Below are 12,408 nucleotides of genomic sequence, written 5' to 3' on the forward strand. Positions count from 1 at the left end.
TCTGCTATGGCAGCCCACTCCAGTACTCTTGCCTGGAAAATCCCATGGACAGAAGAGCCTGGAAGGCTGCAGTCCATAGGGTTGCTAAGAGTCGGACACGACTCAGTGACTTCGCTTTCTCTTTTCACTTTCATGTATTGGAGAAGGAAATGTCAACCCACTCCAGTGTTCTTGCCTGGTGAATCCCAGGGACGGGGGAGCCTGGTGGGCTGCCGTCTCTGGGGTCACACAGAGTCGGACACGATGAAGCGACTTAGCAGCAGCAGCAGCATGACCATCTTGAAATTCTTCATAATTTCTCAATGAAATTCATTTTCATTTTGCACTGGGGCCCCACAAATTAAGTTGATCTTGTGAATGGACTTTTTGTTCTGGTGATTCAAAACCTCAGCTTGGATTGTACTTTGTCTGCTGGAGAAAATAAAACCATGAGAAATCTTGGGCGAATGGGCCTATTTGCATTCGTCCATAAACGGTGAATCACAAGTTTCAACTCCCACATAAAATTTTAGTTTCCAGCAAATAACACCTGTGCTAAGACACACATATAGAATTAGTCAACACAGCCGAACGCATACCTGAATAAACACGTATAGTGACTTGGTTGAATATAGATTAATACTACTTTACTATATTTATAAGCCATAACACAGGACAAATAAATTCAACTTCCTTGCTTGTCAGAAAAGCCTCTTAAGTGGAATTCCAAGTTTTAAGACTATTCAATCTTTAATGGATGATACCAAAAAATAAAGTTAAAAAAAAAAACTTGGCAGTGAGAAAAAGAGGCTGGTGGCAGATAAGGTGAAAAAAAAAAATTTCTTGAGCTACTGTATCACCAGAAATGCAGCTGGCTCTAGTCTGCATTCCCCAGCTACACTTTTCTCACTCAAGCATAGGCCATCTGCTAACCAGCCAAGGTGACTGTCACTATCAGCCCCCAATATAAAGGAAACCAGCTCGGATAACTGTTGTGGGCATTTTGCCTAATTTAAGAAAAGAAGAGGATCATTGTTACCATCTTTCTAAATTCCATATATATGCACTAATATACTGTATTGGTGTTTTTCTTTCTAACTTACTTCACTCTGTATAATTGGACTCTGTTGGAGAAGGCGAGGGTGAGATGATTTGAGAGAATAGCATTGAAACATGTATATTATCATATGTGAAACAGCTCTCCTGTCCAGGTTCAATGCATGAGACAGGGCACTCAGGGCTGGTGCACTGGGATGATCTTGAGGGATGGGATGGGGAGGGATGTGGGAGGGGGGTTCAGGATGGGGAACACATGTACACCCATGGCTGATTCATGTCAATGTATGGCAAAAACCACTACAATATTGTAAAGTAATTAGCCTCCAATTAAAATAAATAAATTAATTTTTTTAAGAAAGAAAGAAAAGAAGAGGAGACTGACCAAATCATCATTTGTCACAACCAAATTTTTTTTTAAATTTAAAAATATATTGATTATTCTAATTCAAAAGACCCTGGATACCTTAGAAATGGTGGAAAGAAAACAGGAGTTAACAGATCTATTGCTTAAAGTTACCTAAACTGACATTCAAAATATCAGTATAGTAGTGTTCATACCAGTGGTTCTTAACCCATCCTCTGAGCATCAGAATCACCTTGGGAAGTTTTCAACACTAAGATAACCAGATTTTTTAAATTGCAGCCCTTCGGTTATATTCTCTTAATTGGCTTGTTACAGGCATTCATATTTTTCCACACTCCTACATGATTTAAATATACATTATATTATATTTAAATATCACATTTTATTATATAGTATATAATATACATTATATTATATTATAGGCTGAGAATTGTGATTGCTCTCACCTTCAGACAGAGATATTAAAGTATTTTCCTATCTCCCAAATATCTCTGGATTTTTTTTTCTTTTTCTTTTTTAAATTATAGGGCAGGTCTGTAATGACCTGACTTAAACTTTAGAATTAATGATAGACTTGCAATTCACTTTTGGTTGAGTCCTGGGATTCCCTGAGAAAGACAGGCACCCACTTGCAGAACAGCTGCAGGAATATTTCGAGCTAATTAACACAGCTTTAAAGAAGGCTTATGCAGCATAGCATACTCCGGAGTGAAAAACAGCAGGATTTTACTTCACAGTGGGCAAGAGCTTCCATACAGTGCTTGGAAGGCCACGAACTGATGAGGTAAAAGTTCAGAGCTGGACACCTTGGGAAATAAAGCTGTTTGGGTGTTAATTTTCTGGATAGCAGTATGATTCTTCCTTTAAGCTTTGAACCTAAAACTATTTGGGAAGCAAATAATTCTCAAGTGTGTTACAGACTCTCTATTTTTCCCAAGAAGTTTACTGAGTATAATTTAATCCTTTTTAATACAGATTCTTAATCATTATCAACTACGATGCTGTAATCAGTCAAGAAATTATAAGGATGCCACAGGGCAACTAAGCCTGTGTGCCATGACTAAAGTGTCCATGCCCTGCGTTGAAGAACTCACATGAGGCAAAAAGACCTGCTGTACCACAACTAAAACCTGATGCAGCCAAATAAATAAGTAAATAAATAGGATGATGGGAGTTTTCCAAGTACCATGGTTAACTTCTGAAAAAAAAAAAAAGAGAGAGAAATTATAAAGGAAAGTGGAGATGGTGAGGTGAGGCAGGGCTATCCAAGGTGAATAGAACCTGGCTTCCTAACTTGAAGGTCCAGAGAATTATTCTTATTATAAGCTGTTCCCTGGTGGCTCATCTGGTAAAGAATCTGCCTGCAATGTGGGAGACCTGGGTTCGATCCCTGGGTTGGGAAGATCCCCTGGAGAAAGGAATGGCTACCCATTCCAGTATTCTGGCCTGGAGAATTCCAAGGACTATATAGTCCATGGGGTCACAAAGAGTTGGGCACGACTGAGAGACTTTCACTAGATCACTAGAAAAGATAAACTGAGGCATATTAAAAATTTTAAGAATTCATTTGAGCAAAAATCAATTTGAATTAGGCAGCTTCCAATCTAGCAGATAGAAAAGAGCTCCAGGGATCTATACAAAATGGAAGACTTTCATAGCTTTAAGAGAGCAGGAAGTTATACTAGGCAAAAAAGCAGATGGTTATGGCAAGGTTAACTCTTTAGGGGATGGTGGTGGGATCTACCAGGGGGTTTACCTAACTAGTAGTGAGCAAGTAATTCCTGATTGACCAAACATTCCATTTCTGGTAGTGCTGAAACTGTAATTAAATTGTCTTGGTTTGGTGATATGGGGCTTAGAATAAGCAGCTCCATTTTCGTCCTCTTGTCTTGCTTTTACCACAGCCCAGAGCCATGATCACATAAGATTAAATTCATGAAATACTTACTGCTGGGAGGGATAGTACAAGGATGCCAAGTCTGCGACTCTAACTTTCTCACACTGGAAATATTGGTGTTAACCTAGCACATTTTTGCTCATCTTCAAGCTCCAATGGAAGCTAAATCAAAATGAGAAGCTAATTTATAGATTTATCTTGAGAAATCTCTGTCTCTGAGGCGCCGGTCTTCTCTATGTCTAGGGAATATAAAGTTGTGGTTAAGAGTGTGGACTCTGGAACCGAACTGGTTTGGATATTAATCCTATTTCACTTCTCTGTGAACTCTTTGCCTGTGGTGGAGGCTTCTGACAAAGGTGGTCCACTGGAGAAGGGAATGGCAAAACCACTCCAGTATTCCTGCCTTGAGATCCCCATGAACAGTATGAAAAGGCAAAAATATATGACACAGAAAGATGAGCCCCCTCCAGGTCAGTAGATGTCCAATATACTACTGGGGGAAAGTGGGAAAATAGCTCCAGAAAGAATGAAGAGGCTGGGCCAAAGCAGAAACAATACTCAATTGTGGGTGTGTCTGGTGAAAGTGAAGTCCAATGCTGTAAAGAACAATATTGCATAGGAACCTGGAATGTTAGGTCCATGAATCAAGGTAAATTGGAGGTGATCAAGAAGGAGATGGCAAGAGAGAACATTGATATTTTAGGAATCAATGAACTAAAATGGACAGGAAGGGATGAATTTTATTCAGATGACCATTATATCTATTACTGCAAGCAAGAATCCCTTAGAAGAAATGGAGTAGACCTCATAGTCAACAAAAGAGTCCAAAATGCAGTGCCTGGGTTCAATCTCAAAACAACAGAATAATTTCAGTTCATTTCCAAGGCAAATCATTCAGTATCACAGTAATCCAAGTCTATGCCTCAACCACAAACTCTGAAGCAGCTGAAGTTGAACAGTTCTATGAAGACCACAGGAGGAGGCAGTGGCACCCCACTCCAGTACTCTCGCCTGGAAAATCCTATGGATGGAGGAGCCTGATGGGCTGCAGTCCATGGGGTCGCGAAGAGTCTGACATGACTGAGCCACTTCACTTTTGCTTTTCACTTTCATGCATTGGAGAAGGAAATGGCAACCCACTCCAGTGTTCTTGCCTGGAGAATCCCAGGGATGGGGGAGCCTGGTGGCTACCGTCTATGGGGTCGCACAGAGCTGGACACGACTGAAGCAACTTAGCAGCAGCAGCATGAAGACCACAGACCCTCTAGAACTAACACCAAAAAACGATGTCCTTTTCATTATAGGGGATGGAATGCAAAAGTAGGAAGTCAAGAGATACTTGGAGTAACAGGCGAGTTTGGCCTTGGAGTACACAATGAAGCAGGGGACGGGCTAAAAGAGTTTTGTCAAGAGAACACACTGGGCATAGCAAACATCCTCTTCCAACAACACAAGAGAAGACTACACATGGACGTCACCGGATGATCAATACGGAAATCAGATTGCTTACATTTTCTGCAGTTGAAGATCATTATTGGTTTTCAGTTGCTAAGTTATGTCCAACACTTTGTGACCCCGTGGACTGCAGCATGCCAGGCTTCCCTGTCCTTCACTATCTCCCAGAGTTTCCTCAAACTCATGTCCATTGAGTTGCTGATGCCATCCAACCATCTCATCTTCTGTTGCCCGCTTTTCCACCTGCTTTCAATCCTTCCCAGCAACAAGATCTTTTCCAATAAGTCAGCTCTTCATGAGGTAGCCAAAGTATTGAAACTTCAGCTTCAGCATCGGCCCTTCCAATGAATATTCAGGACTGATTTCCTTTAGGATTAACTGATTTGATCTCCAGTTGCAGAGTCAGACATGACATAGTGACTGAACAACAACTGAAGATTCTATTTAACTTGTTCTTAATGAGAGAACCGGGAAAATGTCACAACTGATTCAAAGGCAAAGTTGAAGAATGGAGATATTTATAAATCAGAAATATGAAACAAATTTGCAGAGGGACCAGAAGCTTGCTTTTGGGACTGAGAGGGTCCCTATTGTCTTTCCACCAGAAAAAAAATTTACGTGCATCTCTAGATAAGAATTTTATGCATCGCCCTTGACTTCCAAGGTTAGGATATCACACCCAAGCAACCCTCTGAGCCAAGTTTTATAGACAGTACCTATAAATTTGGGGAAATTCCTCGTTCTTGAAGTTTCCAAAATATTGGAATATTCTTGGATTGCCAGGAAGGAAAGTTTCCTTACCACTTGTCAGTCTGGAACTGTCTTGGCCCCTTTAACCTTCTGTAGCAAAAATACCATAGATTAGGTGGCTTACAGACAACAGAAATTTATTGGTTACAGTTCTGAAGAGTGGGAAGTATAAGATCAAGGCAGATTCCATTTCTGGTGAAGGTCTGCTTCCTTATTCATAGATGGTTACCTTTTCATTGTTTCCTTACATGGCAGAGGGGAAAGGGAACTCTCTGAAACCTCTTTTATAGGGCACTAACTCCATTCATGCATACTGCTGATGACCTAATCATCTCCCAAAGGCACTACCTCCAAATACCAGCACATTTGATTGCGACATGAATTTCAGGGTGGGGATACAGACATTCGGCGTATATCAGTGACCCTGTAAGTCAGGGGCAGGCCAGCTTTCCTAAAAGGCCTCCATAGGCACCAACTTTCCATTTCTTTAATTTTGAGTTATTTTGGCATTAACGTATATTAGGATGACATTAAATTTGTAAATAGCTAGTATAGAAGTCTTTATGATATGGAGTCTTGCTTGTCAAAAACTAGGAAGGGTATGAAATTTTGCTGCATTCACAAGCTGACAAGTTAGCCTGTTACCAATTTATGTATGCTCGCAGAAGATATGAAACTTATGAATCAGAGACCAAAGATTTCATTGCTCACTGCAATGGCAGTAGCTACAATATTATAATTTTACACTGATTCCCTAAGCACCAGTTGTGGAAAGAACCAGGTAACATCTGTACACACAGTGAATTGTTTCACAGGAAAGAAACTGTTAGCTTAGGGATTCAAAGTTTCCATAGTGGCCAGTAAGAAGAACTTCCCTTTGCTGTAGAGGAGATATGTCATTTTTCAAAGCTGTTTGCTACATAAACACCGTTGAAAAATTTGTCTATCTGGTTTTGATAGTTAGGGTGATGCTGGCCTTGTAGATTGAGTTCAGAAGTGTTTCTTTCTCTGCACTTTCTTGAGACTTTCTTGCACTTTCATTTGTGAAAAATGTTCACTTTTCTCTAAACATGTGGTAGAATTCACTGTTATGCCATCTGGTTCTGGACTTTTGTTTTGGGGGAGCTTTTTGTTACTGACTCAATTTCATTGCTGATAGTGGGTCTGTTTCTATTTTCTCTTTCTACTTGGTTCAGTATGGGGAGATTGTACATTTCTTCTAGGTTGTACATTTTGTTGCTGTATAGCTGTTCATAGCTATCTCTCATGATCCTTTATGTTTCTATACTATCACTTATATAACTTCTCTTTCTTCATTTGTGATTTTATTGATTTGGGCCCTCTCTCTTTTCTTCTGGATGAGTAGCACTAAAGATTTATCAATTTTGTTTACCTTTTCAAAAAACTAGATCTTTGTTTGATCTTTTCTATTTTTTTAGTCTTTACTTCATTTATTTCTGCTGTGTCCTTTGATGCTTTTGAACTGTGGTGTTGGAGAAGACTCTTGAGAGTCCCATGGACTGCAAGGAGATCCAACCAGTCCATTCTAAAGGAGATAAGTCCTGGTTGTTCTTTGGAAGGACTGATGCTAAAGCTGAAACTCCAGTACTTTGGCCACTAATGCGAAGAGTTGACTCATTGGAAAAGACTCTGATGCTGGGAGGGATTGAAGGCAGGAGGAAAAGGGGACGATAGAGGATGAGATGGCTGGATGGCATCACCAACTCGATGGACGTGGGTTTGGGTGAACTCCGGGAGTTGGTGATGGACAGGGAGGCCTGGCGTGCTGCAATTCATGGAGTCACAAAGAGTCAGACACAACTGAGCAACTGAAATGAACTGAACTGAACTGAATAACTGTGAATTCTGTTTATTCTCCTTCTTTTAGTTCCTTTAGGGATAATGTTAAGTCATTTGAGATTTTTCCTGTTTTCTAAGGTAGGTTTGCATGGCCATAAACTTCCCTCTTGGAACTGCTTTTTCATTTGTCTCCAGGTATTGTTTGATTTCCTCAGTAATCCATTGGTTGTTTAGTAGCATATTATTTAGTCTCCACATTTGTATTTTTTTTTCAATTTTCTTTTTCTTACAGCTGATTTCTAGTCTCACAGAACTGTGGTTGGAAAAGGGCGCTTGATATTTCAGTTTTCTTAAATTTACTCTGACTTGTTTTGTGGGCCTGGCAGACGATATGTCCTGGAGCATGTTCCATGTACACTTGAAAAGAATCTGGGCTGCTGCTTTTGGGTGGAATGTTCTATAACATCTAGTAAGTTCTTCTTGCCAATGCGTATGTGATCATGGTAGAATGAGTTCTCCAAAACGGCTGCAGTCAGTGTCTGTCCCAACGTGATCTCAGATTGCCTCCTGCCTCTCCAGGAGGCTCTCCAAGATCGGCATATAAGTCTGAGTCAGGATCCTTTTCAAATGACTGCTTCTGCTTTGGGTCCTGAAGCATGTGAGATCTTGTATGCACTCTCTAGGAGTGGAGTCTATTTCCCATAGCCCGCTGGGTCTCCCAAAAGTGAGCCATCCTGGCCTTCAAAGCCAAACATTCTGAGAGCTTGTCTTCCTGGTGCAAGAGCCCTGGGCTGAGGAGTCCAGTGTAGGGCTCAGACTCCTTATTCTTTATTCTACAATTGTAATTATTCTCCTGCTATAGAATTGCCCACTGGTGGGTATAGGTATTAATTATACCACAGATCTGCCCCCTTACCTGTCTCATTGTGGCTCCTTCTTTACATTTTTAGTTGTAGAAGATCATTTATGCTAGTCGACTGGTCCTTCTCATCAACAGTTGCTCTTAGATAACCTAGTTGCAGTTTTGGTGTGCCCATGGGAAGGGGGCTCAGGGTCTACCTAATCTGACATGGCCATTCCCTGAAAGCTCATTTCTGTTTTTTAGCACTGAATAAGATGACATTGTCTACATGTACCACAATTTATCACCTACAGAAGGACATCGTGTTTGCTCCCAAGGTTTGGCAATTATGAATAAAGCTGGTATAAACAAACATGTGCAGATTTTGTGTGGCCATAAGTCTTTAACTCAGTTGGGTAAATATGGCAGAGCACAATTAAATCGTTTAGTAAGACTATATCTTGTAAGAACATGCCAACATTCTTCCAAAGTGGCTGTATCATTTTGTGTTTTCACCAGCAATGAATGAGTCCCTGTTGTTCCACATTCTCATTACCATCTGGTGTTGTCAGTATCCTGGACTTTGGCCACTCTAATAGGTCTGTAGTGATATTTTATTTTTGTCTACATTTCCCTGATGACATATGATATGGAGCATCTTTTCATATGCTTATTTACCATCTGTATATCTTCTTTGGTGAAGACCATATATTTTTACGTTAATTTTATATGCTGCTACTTTGTTAAAATTGTCTTACTTCTATAAGTGGGGTTTTTTTTAAATTTATCTCCATTTATTCTTTTAGTTTTCCATAACATGCTGGCTCTTGATGTATGTATTATATTTAAATTCAAATAAAAGACTACAATTCCATGTAGGAAAGGGCTAAGGAAGGGAGACTCAGCAGCTGTGCACTGCATTGCAGGGTAATCTCCCAGGAACCTTTCTTTGGGGACTCCAGATTCAGTATCATTATGTCTTTTCTTTGGGGGGTCAAATTTTTAAGGCCTTAAAAATCTACTCCTAGAAAGTATAATCTTGATTACCAGCATTCTTTAAGCTAGGTTAGAGAAGTCTGGGAATGTGAGCTTCTAGTAAACAAACTTCACTGAATGCAGAGGTTTGCTAAATCCGTCTTTTTTTTTTTTTTTTTTTAGTATAGGATCCTGACTTAACAATGTCTAGTTTATTTTGAATAGAGATCCTATTTTATCCTCCTCACATAATAATCCTCTAGCCAGGAGCAGATCCACTTTCCAGGACCTGAAAATTATGAAATTTGGAGGCTTTGAAACAGAGAATAAAAAATAGCTTAGTTTTACAAATTAAAACAAATGGAAAAATGGCCGTTTGAACACGTTTCTTGAGCCCCACCCAGGGCCTTCAAAGGGACCCATACCAGTGCTACACCATAAAGCTAAAGATTACTTAATTTCATGATAAATCTAAATTAGCCTCCATTCCCACCAACAGTGTAAGAGGGTGACCTTTTTTCCACACCCTCTCCAGCATTTATTGCTTGTAGACTTTTGGATTGCTGCCATTTTGACTGGTGTGAAATGGTACCTCATTGTGGTTTTGATTTGCATTTCTCTGATAATGAGTGATGTGAGCCAGGACATGGAAACAACCTAGATGTCCATCAGCAGATGAATGGATAAGAAAGCTGTGGTACATATACACAATGGAGTATTACTCAGCCATTAAAAAGAATACATTTGAATCAGTTCTAATGAGGTGGGTGAAACTGGAGCCTATTATATAGAGTGAAGTAAGCCAGAAAGAAAAACACCAATACAGTATACTAACACATATATATGGAATTTAGAAAGATGGTAACGAAAACCCTGTATTCGAGACAGCAAAAGAGACACAGATGTATAGAACAGTCTTTTGGACTCTGGGAGAGGGAAAGGGTGGGATGATTTGGGAGAATGGCATTGAAACATGTATACTATCAGGTAAGAATCAAATCGCCAGTCTATGTTCGATACAGGATACAGGATGCTTGGGGCTGGTGCAGGGGGATGATCCAGAGAGATGATATGGGGTGGGAGGTGGGAGGGGGGTTCAGGATTGGGAACTCATGTACACCCGTGGCTGATTCATGTCAATGTATGGCAAAACCAATACAGTATTGTAAAGCAAAATAAAGTAAAAATAAAATAATAATAATAAATAAATAAATTAGCCTCCAATCTTCCTTGTAGTGGGAGAGAAGGAAGTGCTTAGCAGTATAGAATTAGGGGGAATTTGATGGTCAAACTTGCAAACCAAAATTGAAGCAAAAAGGTTTTCACTCATAGTCTTAGAGGTACCTGCTACCATCAACTTCTGAGCATTTTTAGGGGGAATGTAAATTGGTGCAGCCACCATGGAGAACAGTATGGAGGTTCCGTAAAAAACTAGAATAGAACTACCACATGACCCAGCAATCCCACTACTGGGCATACATTCAGAGAAAACTAATTTAAAAAGACACATGTACCCCAATGTTCATCGCAGCACTATTTACAATAGCCAGGGCATGGAGACAACCTAGATGTCCATCAGCAGATGAATGGATGAGAAAGCTGTGGTACATATACACAATGGAGTATTACTCAGCTGTTAAAAAGAATTCATTTGAATCAGTTCTGATGAGATGGATGAAACTGGAGCCGATTATACAGAGTGAAGTAAGCCAGAAAGAAAAACACCAATACACTATACTAACATATATATATGGAATTTAGGAAGATGGCAATGACGACCCTGTATGCAAGACAGGAAAAAAGACACAGATGTGTATAACGGACTTTTGGACTCAGAGGGAGAGGGAGAGGGTGGGATGATTTGGGAGAATGGGAATTCTAACATGTAAACTATCATGTAAGAATTGAATCGCCAGTCCATGTCTGACATAGGGTGCAGCATGCTTGGGGCTGGTGCAGGGGGATGACCCAGAGAGTTGTTGTGGGGAGGGAGGTGGGAGGGGGGGTCATGTTTGGGAACGCATGTACAAATTAAAGATTTTAAAATTTAAAAATAAATAAATAAATAAACTAGATAGGTAAACAGAAAGATAGATAAATAGCTAGTAGGAAGAAAGAAAGAATGAAAGGAAGCATGGAAGGATGGAAGAGAGGGAAGGAAGGAAGGAATAGATTTGACCAAGAATTTCCATGTCCTAGAAATTAGTATAAGAAAAGAAAATAGACATGAAAGTATATGTAGAAAATATAGTCACTGTAGCACTATAATCCACACAACCTAGTTAGAAAATGATATGCTAAATAAAATGTTCATATTGTACAGATGTTTAAAGTATATTGCAAATAAATAATTGATATGAAAAAAAAAAGATGATGTGTGCATACACACATGGAATTCTACTCAGCCATAAAAAGGAACAAAACTGGGTCATTTGTAGAGATGTGGATGGACCTAGAGACTGTCATTTTTTCTTAAAATGGTATATCTGCCCTCAAGCCTAGCCTCTCCTCTGGGTTTTTACTTATATATAAAGACCTCCATGTACATATAAAAATATCAACATCAAATAGAATTTATATGCTTTGCCCTATTACTCTCTCTTGTTTGTTTAATTCTCAGGCCCAGCCTCAGAATCTAAGAGGGTAGAGAAAAGGTCTTTCCTGCCGTATGTTAGTTTATCTTTTTCTTGTTGACTTGCAGGCATTCTTTATATTTGCCTTAAATTTTTTTCTGGTACACAAGTTAATGAATATTTTAAAATTTCTCTTTTTAACTTTCATTATGACATCTGAGTTATATTTTAAATTCTAATATAGTTTTATCTTGTGTTTCTATATAGAGATCTTTCCTTATTCTAATGGCTTAAACACGATTAATTTTCTTTCAATACACATATGATTCTGCTTTAGATGTTAAATCCACCTGGAATTTATGATGATGAATTTATCTTTATGATCAACATTTTTATGATGACGTGGATTTTTTCCCACATCAATTGAAATATATATTTAATAGGCCATCTTTTATCCATTTATTTGAAAGGCCATATTTATGAACTAGTAAGGCTTCTATCTGCTTTGACCCAGCTGCTTCATTTATTCTGGGGCTATTGGTAATTCTCCTTCGGTATTCCTCAGTAGCATGCTGGACACCTTCAGACGTGGAGGACTCATCTTTCGGTGTCATATCTTCTTCACCTTTTATACAGTTCATGAGGTCCTCATGGTAAGTATACTGGAGTGGTTTGCCATTCCCTGTTGTCAGAACTCTCTGCTATGACCCATCCG

This window comes from Ovis canadensis, chromosome 5, assembly GCF_042477335.2.
Source record: "Ovis canadensis isolate MfBH-ARS-UI-01 breed Bighorn chromosome 5, ARS-UI_OviCan_v2, whole genome shotgun sequence".
Classification (NCBI taxonomy): Eukaryota; Metazoa; Chordata; class Mammalia; order Artiodactyla; family Bovidae; genus Ovis; species Ovis canadensis.